General features: G+C 44.6%; 1 pseudogene; it reads left to right on the top strand.

Moving 5' to 3' along the window:
* The first annotated feature begins 19568 nt into the window (after nt 1-19568).
* Nucleotides 19569-19707, top strand: LOC123088969 (uncharacterized; annotated as a pseudogene).
* Nucleotides 19708-21662: the final 1955 nt, after the last annotated feature.

Below are 21662 nucleotides of genomic sequence, written 5' to 3'. Positions count from 1 at the left end.
AGGTGGGACTAAAAACTACCTGCCACAACCTCTTTACTACCGGTTCGTGCCACGAACCGATACTAAAGGGGCTGGCCGGGCCCCAGCCTCTTTAGTACCGGTTCGTGGCATGAACCGGTACTAAAGGTTCGCAATGAACCGGTACTAAAGATCTCGTCCCGCCTAGCCGTTTGAACCGGCATTAATGGACACATTAGTGCCGGCTCAAATGCAAACTAGGACTAATGTGTCTCACATTTGACCATTTTTCTACTAGTGAAAGTTGATAGAGATTAATCAACAAAGGCCTTCAATTCAAGACTAGTTATTGAAAAGCTACAACAGAGTTGGTAGAAACAATTTCAATTGGACTGCCATCAACACATAGCAAAAATTCATAGATGGCAGTCAAGATCAAAGGTAAAAGATTGGATCTTAGGTAGACTGCCGCAAAATTCATTAGGTAATAATTATTAAAATATAATCTTTTTTTAGAACGAATGCTCCATAAGAGCCCGACTTTGAATTAACAAAGCCATCAACCGGCCAGGATTACACAACGCCACCAAGCATGAGCGACCGAAAGATACAAGGGAGCTGATAAGCAGCTTATACCACAATGCACACTACTGCACACAAAGAAGATCCATGAAAACTTGCAAGTAATGTGGAAGCTCACTGCACATCGGCACCAAGAACAGGGAAACAGAGTAGCCTCGAGGATCAGTCATTGGCTCACAAGCACCGAGAGCAACCGTATCAAGGGATTGGGATCACGAACACCTATCTTCCAACGCCGAAGAAGAACCCTTTCCTCTCGCCTAGGCTCGAAGGCGCCGGACCGTCGGATCGCTCGGCGCTCACCCAAGAGCTAGAACAGGCGCCAGCCGAAACCCAGAGTAGGCATATCTCGCGGTCCTCACCGCGCCGTAGGCACACCCACAAGCTGCACTACCACCTTCCTTGGCCACCCGAGAACAGAGGAAAAGCCACTGGGGGTGATCGAAGAAGCAAGCTGCAAAGACCGTGGGCGGCAAGCCGCTGCTTGGACTCGCAGCCGCCGGGCACTCTCCTACCTCGACGCCACTCTCCCGGAGAACCAGATAACCCAAGGTGGTGCCTCCAAGAAGGGAACGGTGCACAGGGCGCCGCCGCCGCTCAACCCGAGACGAGTTTGGGCTTTCACCCGGGATATGGGACGGGGATGGATAGGGGAGTCCTCAGCGGCGCCTCGAAGGACAAAGGCGATGCACGCACCGTCACCGCCGTGGTCGGAGAACCGGCCAAGGGTTTCCCCCGAACTCGATCTATGCCACCAGCACCCCGCCCGCACCGGGCCTGGCAGCCAAAGCTGACGGGCGGGCACAGCCGGAGGGGAGGAGTGAGCAGAGGAGGAGAACCCGACCTTCAGATCTGGAGCGGAAGAAGACCGCACCACGACCACCACCCGCCGGCTCTGCGCTGCCCGAGCAGCCGAGGAGGCCGGCCACCACATCCCGCGTGCGCCGCCTGCCGCGGAGGCAGCGCCGCCTCGCCGTCCTGCGCCGCCGCCCTAGAGTCTGGGGCCCTTCGCGAGGGAAGCGAAGCGACGAGAGGCCTCGCCGCCGCCTTCATCGGCGGCCGCCCGATGCTTGCCTGGCGTCCCTCAGGTGGCGGCAAGGGGAGGAGAGGCTGGAGGGGGTGGCGGCGCCGGGCGGAAACCCTAGTCGCCCCCGGGTCGCCCGAGGAGGACGACACGGAGCCGGGGGGGGGGGGGGGGGGCATTAAAATATAATCTTACTAGAAGAATAAACTTATTATCCTATTCTGAGACAAAACTATTGCAATCAGATACCTTGGTTTACGACAAAAGCTACCTAGGAGCTGAGCCTTTGCTGAGATTGCAGCCTCGCATGAAAAGGAGACACGTACAGAAGAATGGAACGATGGCCAGAGCTGATGTGTGAGAAAAGCTATTGGCAAGGTGATCAAACTTAAATTAGTGTACGGGGAAATCCTGCTAGACCAATCAGCTGGTCGTGCTATGGTGATAGATGGAGGGGCTAGATGGTGAATACCTTGATCAGGAGCCTTGCCAATGCTTTGTAGGAGACCTGATGAAACCATCGCCCCGAGGAGATGCGGCGGAGCAGCACAAATAAGGCTAGAGAAAGGAGGTGGTTGGTGTTTCCTGGAAGGAAACGTGAGAGCAGGGGCAACGTGGACTGCTAGGGGATCTAAGTACGATCAGATTGAAAAGACCTAGGACGTTTAAAGAAAAAAAAAGATTGAATCTCAGAGCTACCATATTTTTTTAACTTTCCAGGATTAAACGTGGAAGCTCATGTGGACCCACCATATCAGCAGCTCATATTTTTGCATCTTATAACCGTGAAAGGTCTGTGGACTCTTTTTTTTTGCGGAACTGAACAAATTTCAACGAAGAATTATAAGGGATAATCTAAACCGTTATAATTCGGCCCCACATAGATGAACAGACGGTAATTTCTAATTAACGTGGTAATTTATGAGGAGTCGTTAATCAGTATAGGTAAAGGTATAGATAGATAGATTTAAGCACTTGGCCCACTAGAATATGTGGCGCTAGCTTATTGACCCTACACGATAAATACTCAGCCAAATGCTCAAATAAAGGATGTAAAAAAATCCAAAAAACCATCAAACAGAAACTCTTGGGGTAATAGGGATGTTAGTATTAGTATATTATTAGGTGACTATTCTCGAACATTGCCATGTGCGGCTACAATCGCCCAATTGACCAGCCACATCTGCCGGCGTATCCGAGTACGGAAGCGGAACATGCTATAGAGGAAGCAGAGACCGAGCGGTCACGACCTTCATGCTGTTGTCATGCATTTATGAAATAGATCATGGGCATTGTGTCCTAGATGGAGCCGTTCATGCACCATGTTCTTTCTGGAGGTGTACCGATCCCGACTACCGAGAGAGATGAATGGCAGCTCCTCTTGGGCCAACAACTACTGCCGGTTTTATAGCCAGCGGCATGCTAACATCCTTAATCTCCTCGGTCCATGTTTCTGATAATTTCAGAACCTTCATTGCCTCCCGCATCACGTCCTAACACAGTTGCCGCCGGTCCATGGTCCTCGATAGAGCTGTCTTCCTCGTTCGTGCAGGATTTCAAAGAAACAAGTAGATATGGACAACTGCTTACGTTTTGACATATATAATGTCTTCTCGAGTCCTTTTTTTCCATTCGGCAACTTTACTTGACTGGCATGTTGCCAACATTAGGAATGGTCAATTTTCCAATAACAAATTAACAACCCAAATGATTGTACGTACAAGTCTGAAGTGTCCTGTGGCTCGCCTTAACATAATAGCTCACATCTATGAAAGTTAATCATCAACTCCAGAAGTTATCCCAAAGCACTGAGAACACCCGTGAGAGTTTTGGCCTTTTAGTTATGCCTAAAGCCTAGCCTACGACTAAATAGAAGTACCTATCTGGCAACCACATGTCTATTAGTTAACAATATGGCCCCAATCTTCATCGACTTGTTCCAACATGCACCACTAACAAATTAGTAGTTCATCAGTTCCAGAGGGTCATAGTGATCATGTGTTCCCGATACCTCTCAAGCTCACAATTTGGGACACACTTTTGGTTCCAATCCAAATAAGTGTTTGGAACATGTTGAATTAACTTTCGTGTCTTGCTTCCTTGCTTCTTCTTTCACATTATCCTTCCTCATGTTTGCACTAAGCCTTCTTTTATAACATTGTTTGATTGGGTACATGTGTACAATGTTTCGAAAATTAAATGCAATTGAATGTTGAAGCTCGATAGAAAATAATGACTAGTATTGATTCTATTTTTCTATTCTGGCCATGCCGTCATTGGGCAAAGATCATGTGGTTGTTCACTTCTCTTCTCACATAAAGTTCTATATTTTACTTTCTTAAAGATCATTTGGCAGCTGGGGAGATGGTGTTGTTGTCCGAAGAGCGGGACAATGTTGTGCAGATATACACGGCTCTTTACCGCGGCTGCAAGGGTGGATGACTTGGAGGCCACCTTCTTGTCCAGGCTGTGGGCATAAAATCTGAGAGCCCATGAGCACAAAGCCAAAGCTCTAGAGGGCATTTCTCTCTTTGTTTCCAAGCAAGGAAACACCAAGGCTATAAACCCCGTTACAAAATTTTGTGAAAATATTCATAGATGATTGGTTGGTCCATTCTTGCATAAGAGGTAGTTGAAAATCGGCATGTGAAATAGACAACTGGGCAAGCAACTTCACATCTCTCTCAAACCAGTCAATACTACGTATGCGTGGGAGTATAATTGGACAACGACATGGACGGGGGAGACGTGCCTCGAATATAACACCGCCATATAAAAAATGGCCATGGATGGCTACTTGTGCCGGTCACTGACAGCGGCTTCATTAAATTGTAAACGAAATTGCACAAGAAGAAGGGAACACAATCAGCATCTCAGTCTCCAACCAGTCAACCATGATAATTGCAATATGGAAGTGCGCTGCATTTCGGAGTTCAAAAATGGTGCATGGAGGAATTCGGCCGTGTTTCAGATTACTGAACGCGAAATGCAGAGTAACATAGAGATACAGTTAATGGTTAAGAAACGTACAAGATAAAGTAAACCTCATTACATTAGCTCCAGTTTCCTTACATGTCTAACATGTCCAGGACGCAGTATTGAAGTCTTGCGCAGATCAAGTTAGCAATGGTTGTTTTATACTTGAATGTTTCTTGGTATTACTATATGTCAACATGCAGCCTGATTAAGTGAACTAGTCGTCAACCCGTGCATCCGCACGGGCTAGTGATTGTTCAATCGTTTAGCCCTAAAATTCAAGATGGTACATAGACATGCATATATACTTTTTGATACATTGTTCAACATATGTTGACATACACTAGTAGAAAAAGGATCACTAGTCCCGGTTCTCGAACCGGGACTAAAGGGTCGTTACTAAGGGCCTGTTCGGTAGCTCGCCAGCTCCAAGCTTCCGTGTATCCGCGAGCGGAGCTGGCCCGAACGGCCCGGCGCCAGGAAGCTGGCTTCTCGGATCGAACCAGCGTCCACGTACAAAAACTGGGAGCTGGTGTTTCGTCGATCCCAGAATTCGCAAGAGTTGGAGTTCGGGCTATTTACGGCGAGCTGCCACTGCGAAGTGGAAGAAAACGTTTCATCAAGCGAAGAAAAGACCGGAGCGACTCCTTTCCCTCCCTACCAGGCCAGAAACGAGCTTAATGGGCCAGCCAGCTCCAACTTGGGCCAAAATTGGCCTGTCCTCAACTGAAAAAAGCTGCCAGCCCATGCGCTGCGAGAGAAAACTGGAGCTAGCACACCGAATGTTTTTCTGATCGCTAGCTTTCATTTGGGAAACAGGCATACGAAACGGGAAGCTGGATTTCAGGATTTTCAGGAGTTGGGAAGCTGCCGAGCAGGCCCTAAAGGCCCCCCCTTTAGTCCCGGTTCTTACACGAACCGGGACTAAAGACCCTCCATGTGGCCGCTGGCTAGAGCTCCACCAGCTCCACCTTTAGTCCCGGTTAGTAACACCAACCCGGACTAAAGGTAATTTTTTTAAAAAAATTCTCAATTTTCAAATTATTTTATAATTTAATCTCTAATAACCCACCCTTCATCACTGCTCAATTTAACAACTAATCTTTAATCACCCCTCATCATTCCAAATCATCTAACTTCTCGACCGGTCACCCATCCCTCTCACTACTCCAGCCCAAGCACGCTTAACTTTTGGGTTCTATTCTACTTCGTTTCCAAGTCTGCACTTGTTGCTTTCCTGATAATAGTAAGATGCCAATCCTATTAACCCTCAGGAGTTTAGCTTGAGCATGAAGTCACACATTTCACTGTTTGAGTTTGAAACTACTATTGTACAAAACAATAATTATTTAGTAACACTAATATTTCTTGAATAAATAGTTTGACCATAGTTTGACCATAGTTTGACCACAATTTGACCAGATTTGACCAAAATTTAAAAAAACTGAAATAATTATTTAGTAACACTAATATTTCTTGAATAAATAGTTTGACCATAGTTTGACCATTGTTAGACCACAATTTGACCAGATTTGACAAAAATTCAAAAAAACTGAAATAATTATTTAGTAACACTAATATTCTTGAATAATTATTTAGTAATACTAATACTTCTTGAATAAGTAGTTTGACCATAGTTTGACCAGATTTAACAAAAATTAAAAAAATAAAATTTGAGCATAAATTTTTTTCCCTTTTAGAATTTGAGGATTCTAAAAATTTGCAAACAGGTCGTAGGACGTCAAAATCGGAAGCGGATTTTCGTTCTGAACATTTTGATATATTATACGTTTTTTTTCGACATCGTATGCAAAAGTTATAGCTGTTTTACATTTTCCCTACACTTTTTGCAAAACATGTCCAAATTTAAGTTTTTAAATTTTCCTAACTAGTAGATGTAGTAATATAACAACCTCTCGAAGGATTTTATTTTTTGAAGTTTTTATCATTTTCTTTTGATTTTTTCAAAACTAAAAAGGCGATCGGGGGGGGGGGGGGGTAGAGTTTGAAAATGGGACCTTTAGTCCCGGTTTGAGACACAAAACCGGGACTAAAGGGCATCGCACCTTTTAGTCCCGGTTCGTGTCTCAAACCGGGACTAAAGGTCTAATCTTTAGTCCCGGTTTGAGACACAAACCGGGACTAAAGGGCGTTGCACCCTTTAGTCCCGGTTCGTGTCTCAAACCGGGACTAAAGGGCTCATTTGAACCGGGATTAATGCTTTTAGCCGCACGAACCGGGACCAATGCTCACATTAGTCCCGGTTCGTGACTGAACCGGAACTAATGTGAATATTGCCCTGTGACCAAAGCCATGTTTCCTACTAGTGATATGTATGTTGATGTTTTGAACACTATGTGAGTAGGTGAATTTAAGCGAATATATACACTTGTTGAATAATTTAATCCAAAGGCCTAAGATATAGTTATAGGTTACGAGCATGATCATTTTTTATTTTTGAATTTGAAATTAAAAATGAGCTTATATATAGGGAAAGACAACAAGAGTACATTACTTTGTTACTTGACTGTCTTAGATCCCATAGGTGAAGCATCTTTAGCCGCTCCCAATAGTTTATAACAAAATGACAACTATTATCTGTTCATCTTGTCCAACAATGGACCAGTTTCAGTAGAACTATTCACTAAAGCAATTTTTCATTGTATAAATCAATGTAACGAGATAACAATAGTAGCACATAAAGTGATAGTCTCATAGATAGATGGGCATCTTGAGATAAAATGCTATTCCATATGTTAGTTATGTTTTATCTACAGTGATACTCGCCAATTAGACTCACATCTGACACACGCAATTAAGAAAAAATTTGGCAGGACAGAAACTAACAATTCGAACTATATACAAAATGCAAGGAATTGTGCAATCTGAACAAAATAAATGCAATATAGAATTTACATACTTGCTACTTCCTCTTTGTGCTCATTCTGATTAAGTATGGCAGATTGGATTACTTTGTAATTTAATATGCTTTGTCAAACATCTAGTCCTTTCCCCTTCAAAGACACATTGCCTCAGAAAGTTGAAAGATTTTAACTTTTATATCCCTGGTCTTGTGAAACGATATGAGAGGATACCTGAATGTGGATATATTACTGAAGTATGAAACACCAAAATATGTGATGATGCGTACTTACATGCCAGACAACTATTACCTTTCTAACTCTAAAAGACCATATATTAATTCAACCATGTCTCATCTCAACTTCCTAGAAATCCATTGATAGCAACTTGTTAGGAAAGAAACGAATGATTCAGTGAGTAGAATAAAAGTTTCTTTAGGACAAATGACCAAGATTATAGAGAACTGGCATGCAATACAGATAACAGGACAAATGACCAAGTTTCTTCATAATAGAGTGGGCACAACTGAAATAGTTCAAAGAGCTATAGATCATCTAGTTTGTTGTGCTCATAAGGCCAATTACATTTAACCATAATATTCGGACATCATTTGCAACTATAACAGAAAAAATGTAGGCTTTACCACGAATGATTGTCACTTGGGATTACCTCATATGTTCACAATTATGTTGTCAAAAGATGAAGACGCATTAATTTCGGTATTGTGATTGAAAACCTGAAGGCCCTTTCTTCTAGTATTCACATTGATACAGGCATTAATTTCTCACCTTAGAAATTTCCATCTAGTCATAGATAATACTCTGCGTGTAGTAACAATGTCAATCTGGCATGGTGAACTGTACAAATAATATTCACTACCTTAAATATCTAATCACCCGACTGAAAATTGGCTCTGCCGCTAGCTTAGTTCTGCTAGTGCAACTATAACAGTTATAATAATCACCTTGGTGCTGTTGTTGAAAGAATAAACAGAATGGAATCAACACATAATCCTGAATCTGGTCTGCAATAAGATTTAACTTTAGTTCCCAACATCCAGATCATTCAAGTGGAAAAAACTCATAGCCAAACTATGTAGGCCCGAACAATATGAATCATGCCTAAACTGTTATTGCTATTGGTTGACGCTAGACTTACTTTTCATCTTATAATCTAGTCTGTGCGGCCAGGTTTCCCCCCTCAGTACAGTTTCTCCTTTCCTATATAGGTCAAATCTGCGAGAGGCGCATATATCAGGACGCTCTGCAATACAACTTTCTCCGCATGTATGTCAAGGTCAAAGCAGGTCAGGTTATTATCATGGTGGGAAATCTATTTTGTATGGGTTAAATGTAGTGGAAAACTACATAAGACTTCTGGTTGGTTTAAACCTTCCACATGGGAAGAATAAATATGATAAGAATAAATAACCTGAGGTAAATTATATACTTGAAAATCAGACCAAAGTTCCAAAGGTGAATTTATCACATGCTGATATGCACATAGTACCTTTTATATTCAGATTTTCATCTATACTACATTGTATACCATGCATATACATTGACACAATCCATCTCCTACACAACTTTTTTTGTGTGCAGCTATCTCCTAGAACAGTTAAATCAACATCATCATCCCCACACAATTTTACATGGATTCCACTTCCATGTGGTGGGAGAATAGATGATAACTGTGGGAGGGAAAGATATATATAAATATACATTAGCAGAAAGATATGATTACACCAATCAATACTAACCCATGGGTCGTCCTAGCTCGCTGATCATGATTCACCATCTTGGCCCTGTTCCTACGCGAGTACTTTCTGCCGTGGGGTTACGATGACGACGACGAAGGAAGGTGGCAGTTCCTCTATGACATAATCCTGGAAAAATAAACTCCATCTGTATTAATCAATTAGCAATGCATCAATGTACACAATAGCTAGCTAGCTAACCATCAGACAGATCGATTCTAGCTAGATACAACATACAAAGCACGTACGCTAAATTAGCACGTACGCTGAATTGCTTGACAGATTACATGCTTTAGTACTTCTCGACATGTAGATGTACAAAGTACGTACATCCGGCATCCAATACACGTCACTATATACTATACACATATGCATGTGCATCCATGGCATGCGTGATGTTTACTCTGTGGACATGAATCTGATCCCGTCATCTGCAGTGGAAAGTGCTTCTAGGCTGCCATTACTCCTGCTCAAACGTGCAGCAGCGCTTGCTGCGGGAACACCTGAAGGCACTGCGGCTCGACGATGGATAGTACCGGTGGCGCAAAGGCGCGGTGCGGCCAGACGACCCTCAGCGTCGCGAATGAGTCGATGGCGGCGACGGTCGCGGCGGCATCGTGTGGTTTGTGAGTGTTATGGCGCTGCTAGAAGGAGGGCGCAAGAGGGCCGGCCGGGGGCCTTTTTGCCCACGGCCGGGCAAGAGGAAAGGGATTACCTTCTTAATTTTTGTTTGATTAAATTGATACATCTTCTCTCTTTATATAGAAAGGTTTACTTGACTCCCAAGAAAGGCTTACTTGACCCTTAAGCAAGTGACTCTTATCTCTAATTAACCCTGAGACTAACATGCCCATTAGGCCCATTACGTACTCTAACACTACACCCCACCTGGACATGCAGCTTGTCCTCAAGCTGCAGCCTAACCAACTTATAACCATGACTCGACGCAACACAAACCTAACACCTAAAAACAAGCCTTTTACATCTCGGCTTGTTTTATTATTCTCAACCTGAAATGAACTGGGACGCTTTATTTTGGACGTGCACGTGTACAGCCACCTGGATCCCATGGACACCACCTGGACAAAAGGAGTGCATGTGTATGGCTGTTCGTCTGCACCGCACAGGGAAGAGTGGAGGGCTTACAATGGAGAATGACGAGGAGGGGTGTGCCCCCCCAACCGCCGATGTCGCAGACTTTGAGGTCGCTGCCCGCGGGGAAAACAACATGCCGGCCGCCCGTGGGGGAAACCACATGCCCAAGATCCCCGACGCAGCGGACGAGATCGAGGTCCTTAGTGCAGCGAAGGGCAACTTGGTGGAGCGGCAGCTGCAGACCACGCATCTCCCGCACACGCCGACGCGCTAGGAGGCCGCGCGCAGCAGCCTGCAGCCTCACCGCCGCCGACACATGGCAGGTAGCGATCCAAGACGGAAGCGGTGACGGCGATGGTAGGGACTTGATATGCTGGATGTGGACGCCCTGGGATGGCGGCGGCGCTGATGGGAACGAGGTCGTCGCACTCCCGTTGTAGGGCATCCCATACTGCGCGGCAGAGCTGACCGGCGGTGGCTGCTGCAGCTGCAGCGGCTGCTACGCTGTCGCGCCGGGCAGCGGCAACGGTTGCTGCGGCGGAGCGCCGGGCGCGGCGGAGGCCGCCAGGAGCGGCGGCTGCCACTACAGCCAGGGCTTGGCGGTGGTGGCGATGGATGGCAGCTGCTGCAGCCCGACGAGCGCGGCGAAGGCCGCCTGGTGCGGGGCTGCCACGGTAGCCACAGCGGCGATGGGCGACGCAACCGAGTGCGGCCCGTAAGACCCGGCCAAGAACAGGTGGATCTCCTGGACCGCCTGGGTTAGGTCCCGCAGCACCCCGGACACCTCCTCCTAGGTGAGGACGGTGGGGCGGGCGCGACAGAGGATCCCGGCGCGGGCAGGAGCGAGGTGACGCTCGTGGTGGTCGCCGGAGGCGACAAGGTGACCGGCAGCAGAAGAGACGGGCTTGGCGGCGCTGAAGACATGACCGAACCGAAGCTAGCTGATACCAAATTGTTATGGCGCTGCTAGAAGGAGGGCGCAAGAGGGCCGGCCGGGGGCCTTTTTGCCCACGGCCGGGCAAGAGGGAAGGGATTGCCTTCTTAATTCTTGCTTGATTAGATTGATACATCTCCTCTCTTTATATAGAGAGGTTTACTTGACTCCCAAGGAAGGCTTACTTGACCCCTAAGCAAGTGACTCTTATCTCTAATTAACCCTAAGACTAACAGGCTCATTACGTACTCTAACAGTGAGACATCGCCGCTAATAGGTCAAGAAAAATCAGGGAAGCCGGTTTCCTTAAGAATCTACTAGCACAAACGCCCGTGCGCTGCACCGGGAGAAAAAAATTAACGTGTAATTAAATTTGGTGAGAAACAGCTTTCGAACAATGTTTGTTGAAGAAGCTACTACACGCTTTAAAGGGAAAAAGGAAGGAGTATCTAAATCTAAATAAGTACATATAATGTGTTCAAAGTGCCCTTAGCCCAATCCATGTTTAATCTCTCTATTCACAATTTTTCCTTCCATTAAAATCCAGGAGATTTCATCTCTCGTCTTTCCTTGGAATTCAGATTTAACTCCATCTCACAATGTACAATTGATGATGACGTGCAATTCTTGCTTTTAATATTGTAATTATGCATCTCATAATTCCCATAGCCCCTAATTATCCCAGTTCTTGCTTTTAATATTGTAATTATGCATCTCATAATTCCCATAGCCCCTAATTATCCCGGTACCGGGGTATTCAGAGTTAATTCCTTCTTGTGCATCATATGCATGCATGTCCTGAATCCAGTTTAATTAGTCCACCACCGGACCGAATGAATGCAGACTTAATTTCTTCCTGTGCAACATGCACGCTTAATATGAATCCAGATAAATTTGGCCACAAACCGGTGCCCACAGATTTACGCTTAATATGAATCCAGATAAATTTGGCCACAAACCGGTGCCCACAGATTTGATTGCATTCTGCCTCCATGCCTTATCATCTGGTAAATGATTCTCAAATCAGCTTGCCGATTAGGCGATTACTCCTACCTTGCAAGTTAATGCCTTATATAAACAGACACGATTCAATGTAAGAAAGCATGGTGGGATTATTTAATTCTTTTTAGGCAACGAATTTAGCTAAAACTGATTACGTATGTATGTGTGCGCTTGGCTGCCTTCAATCTATCGACAGGGCTGGGGCTGCTACCGCTAGCTCGTTAGAAAAGACGACCGGTTAGGCTGCTACTGCTAGCTCGGAAAAGAAAAGGGCTGGCCTGCTACCGCTAGATGGGTTTTCTGCCTCTTTGTTTGCCACGTTGGGCTTTCTCCCTCGTTGTTTGCCTCGTTGGGCTTTCTGCCTCGTTGGCTTGAGTCGTTTCCAATCGGTTTAAACTGGGCGAGTAAGGAGGCAGGATAACGAACATAGACGAAATTTGACGTAAACAATGACGGACGAAAATTAAATCGGTAGACTAAACTAAACCAAGAATACCTATTTCCTTTAATAGTAGGTAGTATAGATAACGTGGTTTGGTTGGACTAATATTGTATTTTCTGTTAGCCGAGCTGCAGCGATTGAGATGGGATTGTTTTTCGCTTCTCTTTTTACAACCGAGATAGTTTTTTGTTCTTTTGCGCACAACTGAGATAGATTGACACGGTTTTTTTTTTCTTTTCTGTTTTTCAAATGAAGAGAACTGTTTTTCTACCTAGGATTTTATCGCTCAATTATCAGCCAATCTACACCGTAATAATTTGGCCCCACGAGATGAACGGCTCCTAATTACTACTAATTAACGTGGTAATTTTTAGGAAGTCTGTAATTAGTATAGAAAAGGTATAGATATAGATAGATAGATAGATATAGATAGATAGATGGATGATGACGGATGCTAATTAACATCAGCCACATCATGACATCACTAATAACTGATACGGGAGACAAATCAGCCGGACTACTTTGTAGGCAAAACGAACGAACACGTAGACATACCCGATCTGACCTGACACCTTCCCAGCCATACGCTCCCCTGGCCCATTACAAGCAGCAACCACAACAAGAACAAGCAGGGTGACCTGTACTTCGACTCCTCCATACCTTGGCTTGGCTGATTCGACACTAAGAACAAACAAGAAAATGGACTAGACCCTGGAAGCCAAGCCAAGTATGTACATCGCTAAGGTACACGGCGTGCAGCCTGCGTCTCCAAAGGATACACTCGTCTGTGCATAGGTTCCGTAGATGATGCCTTTTTGGTGCTTGCAAAGCCAATAGCACCAGAGGAGCATGAAGACTAGAGCCGACCTGGCCGAGACCATAGTCGGTGCAACCACGTTCAGATCCTTCCCTACTCTGGTCGCAAAGCTGCCTAGTGATCATCAAGTTCCCGATGCCTCTCAAGCTCACGAACATGGAATCATTTTTGCCCTGTTATCGAAAAACTTGGTTGTTTAGAAACCTGAAGACGAAGTCTCATCTATCTTAATCGCTTCTTCTTTCAAGCCCGGTCATACTTTGCCTTATGCTGCCTTCTATAGCATAGCTTCATTTTTTACGGCTTGTACTACAATGTTTCACTGAATAAGTGCAATTAAATAATGAAACTCGTATACAGATATTACAGGCTGCTATTGATTCCCTTGTTCTGTGGTGGCCATATATAGAGTCAGAAAGCATGTGATTCATCACTTCTCTTCTCTTGCAAATTCCCAGAGATGTCTATTCCTTTCTTTAAATTGAATTTGCTTTTAATACTTGAAGTAATTCTCAACACTTTACTGTAAGAACTTTTAGACAGTAGAAATCACTACATCTTTTCACTAATTAAGTGTTGAGTAGTGAAAACAAATCCCTAAACTCGAGTGGCTTATGAAGATGCATGGCTTTCTGAGCTTTTTGACAAACAATATATTTACCTAGATGATACCCCACGCGCTGTTGAGGATACGTGTAGTTGTATCTCAATAGAACCACAGAAGTGGTATTAAGTGAAGACATTGAGTGCTAGAGAATAAGAGTTAAATATTAAACTGTATATGTGGATTGCTTAGCTAGTTCCATCAGTTCAGAGTTTTGGTTGCATTTGCTAGTGCATGAAGCTTAAAATGGTATCAGGGCATAAGGTCTTGAGTTCAAGTCCTCCCTTTCACAATTTTTGAAACATTGTTGTTCCCTGCTCTCAGTCTATCTGTTTATTGATTTCCCGCGTCACACGTAAGAGGCATTGTTGAACTGTATATGTGAATTGCATAGCCTAGCTCTTTTCATATGTTCGGAGTTTTGAATGTGTTTCCAAAGGCATGAAGCGTAACACTAAAAAGAGCTTTTCATTCGAAGTTCCTCCCATGTACTAATTTGAGGATGGTTTCAAGTACACGTGAGTAGATTAGGTAATTGTATCAACATTAGACTCGGTGTTACAAGAAAAGGTTTGAGTAAACACCAAGCATTCTTTTTTGCTCACAAAATATAGAATAAGTTGGTATAAATCTTAACAAACATACTCCCGAAATTGGCATAAATATCACCAGTGTGTATATTTTTGTTATCTATTAGACAAAAAAAGTCATCTTAATTTTTTGTATTTACTAATCAACCAATGACCTAGAATGGCACTAACCAAAATATAACAATTTCTGTAAAATTAAATTTAGGAGAAATTAATGCAAAGTGGAAATTTTAATCTCCAGAAAACATAACCAAAACCACCCGCCGCGAGAACCTTCAGGTGGAAGTTGCAGGTGTTCGAAGGAAATGAATTTCCTATGGTGGTGTTCGCCACTCTTCCTCTTCTCCTCACCGACGGTGGTGCTCCATCCACACTTGCTCCGTTCCCTTCTGTCCCCGCGACCATGGCCTTCAACATCCCAGCAATGGCTACCATCGCCTCACCCCCCGATAGACCTTGAAGGGAGGGGGGGGGGGGGGAAGCAAGAAGATTCGGGACCAGGAACGAAAGCTTCCGACAATGACGATTTGGTATAGGTGAGAGGAAGGGCGCAATTGAGATCTCGGAAATGCGAAGGGAGGTCGCAGAGAAGTGCCCCCTTTCTTTTATATCCTCGCATGATGCTCAAGTGCTACGCTCAATAAGGGGGCACACGTCCTATTATTTCTGCAAGGTTTCCAACCACGCGAGATACGAGCGCGAGGATCCAAGTGTCATTATCACTAAGCATCAATAAAATCGGAGCAAGTGGGTTACCCTACTCTTTTTACAGCTACAATGATAGGATGTGACCGACGTGCGCAGTCGTGATGGCTCGGTTCCTGTGGTGGGCCAGTTGCAACTTGACTCAAACGGATACGCTACTAAGCCTGATGGCCAAAGCGTGAGGTCATCAAGACTACAAGTGTCGATATGGACCAGGATTTTGGAGCTCGTGCATGGTTCTCTAAACAAAGGAAGTCATAAAACGATGCCATGGGAAACAACGTTGTTATTAACAAACGAATAGGACAACTCGGACTACCAAAGGTCGGACTACCTGAAGCAGAACTATTGGAGGCCAAACTACTTGAAGTTGGGTTGATCTATTCGTCTCGTATGACCGACTTCATAATTTCCTGGTGTTGTGGCCTAGTGATAAGTTGCCAATGCCTCTCAAGTTCCCAATAGGACTAGTAAATTGCACCATAAAATAGCCTCTTCAAAATTTCCGGTTTTCTGCAAGACCGACTTCATAACGCAATACCATAGTACACATGGATCATCCGTAAAGGCGATAACCTATGATTACATCATTGAAGCACTAATAAATTAGTACATTGCCTGGTGTTGTGGCCTAGTGATAAGTTCCCAATGCCTCTCAAGCTCACGACATAGAAATATTTTTGTCCCCATTCAAATCAAGGGTCAAAGCATGATGGTGAACTTCTATCTCTCACATTGCTTATTCTTTCAAATCTCCATTTGCCACGTGCTCCATTTTATAACATAGTTTGGTTTATTATAGATGTACTATTTTTCACCTATTAAATGCAATTAAAATGGAATCCAAAGCGAATGTTATAGAGTCCCTTGTGCAGTAGAGTCCCTTGTCCCTTGTCTAGAGATCATTTGGTTGATCACTTCTCTTTTCTTGCAAAGCTATGCTTGTTCTATAAAAAGATTGTGCGTATTTCTACAAATTGAAATGATTATGAGCGCTCTAAACATGATACTTGTGACAGTAGAGATCACTCCCACTAGCAAAAACATATCTATGACCCATTAAGCTGACAAGAAGGAAGAAATGAAGAGTATGTACAATGCTTAAGTAATTAGAAACAAAATAATCCCTAAATTCCAGTGGTAGCTCTACCGAACCCATATCTTCCACAACTTCCGGCCAAAGTATAATTTATTATGTGTTCTAGTTTATTTAACATAGATGTATTAACGTTGATATCCCACATCAAACTTGGTACATAAAGACTAGACACACCGTTAGCTTTTGAAACAAACCCACTTAGTCACCATCTTGTACTACCTCATCCGCTTGACCTTCTCGCCAAGACAACGAGGATGACCACCACCGCATTGGTTTTTGCACATATCGGTGATGAAGCTTATTACGGGACCCTTTGACCCAGCGACCATCAATTGGAACAGAGAGTGACATGTTCAAGCACCTAGACACATGTACAACTGAGAAAGGTTTCAGCGGAAAGCGGTGAAAACAACTTACAAAACATGTTCAAAATTTAAAGAAATCTCAATCATTACATAATGTTAAACCAGTGAAGTTCTATAAACACATAAAATGTTATGTTCAAACTCAAAATTGTTTTGGAGTTAGAAATATTTGCATACCTATAAAATAAATATAAGTTGGAACTTCAAATTTTCATGCTTTTAGAACATAATAATCTATTTTAGGAGGTATGACATTTACATACCTAGGAAATGAATATGAGTTGGAATCAACTTGAAACTATACATGTTTCTTGAACATCATAGGAAATATAACAATATTGAGTGTCCATACTCAAACATTGTTAGCCTAGCCACATATGACTCATGTAGTCTAATCCATCGGCCACATCGGTTGAAGTCTTTGAGAACAAGCTGGAGTGGATCTATGGATGAGGAACAAGCGAAAGGTTCATTTCCTTCATGGTGATGTAATGTATCACCGTCGGTAAGAACGACGCCATTTTTGTCTATGAAACTAGGATCATGCCTTGCTCGTTGGAGCAGGATTTCAAAGAAAGAAGTATATGCGTATAGTTTCATACCATTGGGCACTCAGTTAACAAGGATAAGCTACCTACCACTAGTGGATAATTGACTTCATTTCTACCTATTCGGTATCTTCTCTAGTCACTCTTTCAACCATTTATAGTCGCATTTCACAACCAACAATAGTGTATCAAAATGCCAAGATAACTAGCGGTCAACTATCCATTCACACACCATGAAGATTCATTATAACTCAATTTTATGAAATTTGATCTTAATCCCCATGAGTTACTCCATAGATCTCAACAACCTTCATTTTTTTCCTTGCCCAAGTCATGGCTAAAGAGGATAGTGTCCAACTACATCATTGCAACTTTTTTTTAAACTCACATATAGTTAACCAATATGAACACAACCATATTCGACTGAACCACTAACAAATTAGTGGTGCATCTCTACAGAAGCCAGTAAGTGATTCACTCAGCCAATGAGCATGCTCAGGCGGGAAACAAGGTTGGATTTGGTGCGCGTTGGTGGGAAATGCGTGCGAAACACGAAGACGGCCAATAATGGGTGCTCTTGCGGTGGATCAGTCATTCCACGATTAGAAGGGCTGGGTGTGGGAGTAAGGGATGAGTTGAAACATGCCCCTCTGCGTGCGGTTGGGTTTGCACACCACTCTATATCATTGCCCCTGCCATCCAAATATGAAGGCTCATGGGCTCTATTTGGAGCGTCCTTAGAAAATAATTGCGAATATTCTAGACCGCCATCTTCAACTACGACGATTATCATGATGATCCGGGCGTCATGGCGCACGAAAATCCTACTTGTATGCAATGCTACGAATGTTTCACATAAATGTCCTAACAAAGTCTCTCTCGCCAATCTCCAATCACAATTGCCCAAGTTGCTCAATACGTAAATCCCATAGTAAGAATTATGTCAGCACACAAAATCTTATTAGTTATTACCCACTAGTTTCCCCTATCTGCTTCATCTTGTTACAGAATCAGATGCTTTTGGTCCAACTTTCCTCTGCTTCTTATGCTACTCTGCTGTCTGCTCCTCACTTGTCATACTGAATATTACATGTTCCAATCCAACACATGAACTTGGGATCTTCTCTTCTGCATGCAGGAACTGGCCTACCAGTACGCTACCAATCGGGCATGCCAGTTCAGCATTGGCGTCGGCGCACTCGCGGCCTACGTGATCAACTGCGACATGGAGAAGATCAAGGGAGGATGGGGGTGGCGCGTCTCGCTGGCCCTCGCAGCCATGCCGGCAGGGCTCCTGCTCGTCGGCGCGGTCTTTCTCCGGAGAAGCCCAACAGCCTCGCCCAGCAGGGCAAGGACCACCGGGATGTGGCGCTCTTGCTGCGTAAGATCTGCGGCATCGATGACGTCAACTGTGTTAAACATAGTATTGTACAGGTTATTGGCGTGGCCTTGAGGCACACGGCATAGTAGTTAGGAGGCTATCCTTTTTATGTTTATCTCTCTTATCTCCTAAACTCCTCCTGTAATATCTCTGGTGGTTAGCCTCGACGCTGCCATCTCCTGTACCGACCCCCCCTCAATCAATATATACATCGCGGGTCTCCATGTATGGAGATTGAGACGCTTCACAATTTCTACATGGTATACAGAGCAGGCCTCTTCCACGACATCTAGCTCATCTGCCTCCATCCGTTCCCTCCCCAGAACCACCACGCTGCAATCATGTCCACCTCCTCCGCAGTCCCCTCCTCTGGCCTCAACTACAACACCTCAGAACCTCTCAGCCGGACGAACTATGTTCTCTGGCGAGCCCAAGCACGATCCCAGATATTGGGCGCCGGCTTGTTTGGCTATATATATAGATCGGACTATAGCGGAGCCTCCAAAAACAATCATCAGCAAAGATAAAGATGGCAAAGATCAGGTAGTTCCCAACCCTGCTCATAATCCTTGGCTTGTTCAAGATCAGCAAATAGTAGCATATCTTCTCCGAAACCTGTCCAAAGAGGTACTCGTCCAAGTAGCCTCGCTTGAATCATCCCATGCAATTTGGACCGCGTTAGCAAATATGTTTTCTGCGGTCTCTCTGTCTCGTGTCATCAACAACATCAGATCGGCCCTCACAAACGCCCAGAAGGGGTCACAGTCGGCCTCCACCTTCTTCGGGCAGATGCGTGCCCTCTCTGACGAGCTTGCGGCGGCAGGCAAACCAATCGAGGAGGACGAGTTCATCTCTTTCATCGTCACCGGGCTTGATATGGAATATCAGCCCATCATCTCTGCACTCGACGTCCGCACCGAGCCCATCACTGTCGATGCACTCTTCTCGATGGTGGCAAACTTCGATCAACGCGCTGAGATGTTCAGCAGCGCTGGTGGCTTCAAATCATCAGCGAACGCCGCTTCCAGGGGTCGATCGAGTGGCGGCAGAGGCGGCTACTGCAACCAGAAGCAAGGTGGTCGCAGCGGCGGCTACTCTGGTGGTGGCGGCCAAAACCCTACCAGCGGCTATCCTGGCACGGGTAGCGGCGGCTACAACCAAGGCGGCGGCGGCTACAACAACCATGGCAACGGCGGCGGCCAAGGCAGCGGCCATCGTGGCGGCGGCGGCAGCGGGGGCTACTACAACAACAATGGCCCCCCACGCCACTACTACAACAACAACCAAGGGGGCCGTTTCGTCGGGTATGAGGAGTACGAAAACAAATGCCAGATCTGCAAGAAAACTAACCATATTGCCAAAGAATGTAAATGGCGCTATGCAGAGGATAATTCCAGGAAAAGGCGTGTTGCAGCTGCGGCCGATGCTTCATACGGAGTTGACTCAAACTGGTATCTTGACTCCGGCTCGAATGAGAACATCACCTCCGAGCTTGAGAAGATGACCATGCACGAGAAGTATCACGGCCATGATCACGTCCACACCACTGAAAACGGTCCAGGTATGATGATTAGTCATGTTGGAGAGTCTATTATTAAAACCCCACACCGTGATATTCTTGTAGATGATGTACTTCACATTCCAAATGCATCTAAAAATATTTTGTCCGTACATCGCATTACTCTTGACAATGGTGTTTTCATCGAGTTTCATCCCTTCTTCTTTTTGATCATGGATTAGGTCACGAGGAGGGTGCTTTATCGCGGTAGATGTGTGCAAGGCCTCTACCCATTCATCCCCAAAAATTCCAAGTTCAATAAGCAAGCCTATGGAGTCTTCAAAGTGTCTTCCGAACGATGGCATAATCGTTTAGGCCACCCATCTTTTTCCATTGTTTATCAGATTCTTAGCAAAAATAAGCTCGCTTTTGTTGATGAGCATGATCATGAAACTATTTGTGACTCTTGCCAAAGAGCAAAAAGTCACCAGTTACCACATCCTATATCCACAAGTGTGTCCACAAAACCTTTGCAACTTGTGTTTTCAGACGTTTGGGGACCGGCTCCCTCCTCTGTTGGTCGCCATACCTATTACGTGAGCTTCATTGATGATTTTAGCAGGTATACTTGGATATAGCTCCTTAAAAAATGCTCCCATGTTTTCCAAGTTTTCCTTAACTTTCAGGCATTGGTAGAACGACAGTTTGATTGCAAAATACTTGCTATGTAGTCAGACTGGGGTGGTGAGTACGAAAAACTCAACTCCTTCTTCCAACGTATAGGAATCTCTCATCATGTTTCTTGCCCTCACGCTCACCAACAAAATGGTTCGGCAGAGCGCAAGCATAGGCACATTGTTGATATTGGCCTCTCTCTTCTTGCTGCTGCATCTATGCCACTAAAGTTTTGGGATGAGGCGTTCCTCACAGCAGTACATCTTATAAATATTCTGCCTAGCCGTGTCATCAATCACGAAACACCCACCGAACGCCTCCTTCACACCAAACCCAACTATGCACATCTTCGCGTATTTGGCTGCGCATGTTGGCCAAACCACCTTCCCTATAACAACAAAAAACTCATGTTTCGTTCCACACAATGTGTGTTTATAGGCTATAGTGCACAACACAAAGGCGTCAAGTGTCTTGACGTAGCCACAGGACGTGTGTATATCTCTCGAGATGTCGTCTTCGATGAAACCGTTTTTCCCTTTGCCAAACTCCACCCAAATGCCGGCGCATTGCTCCGCAAAGAAATCCTTCTCTTGCCCTCATCCTTATCCGGCGTTCATCATGGGGGAGAAAATAATAGTACTAATCAACTTGCATCTAATCATCATATTATGCCTGAGATTACTGTTGCAGAAATCAGTCCAAACGGTGAAAATCCGAGGCAAAACGGGCAAGATTTCTTGTGTTCCCCA

This window comes from Triticum aestivum, chromosome 4A (assembly GCF_018294505.1).
Source record: "Triticum aestivum cultivar Chinese Spring chromosome 4A, IWGSC CS RefSeq v2.1, whole genome shotgun sequence".
NCBI classification, from domain to species: Eukaryota; Viridiplantae; Streptophyta; class Magnoliopsida; order Poales; family Poaceae; genus Triticum; species Triticum aestivum.
This window is presented reverse-complemented; position numbering and strand designations above follow the sequence as displayed.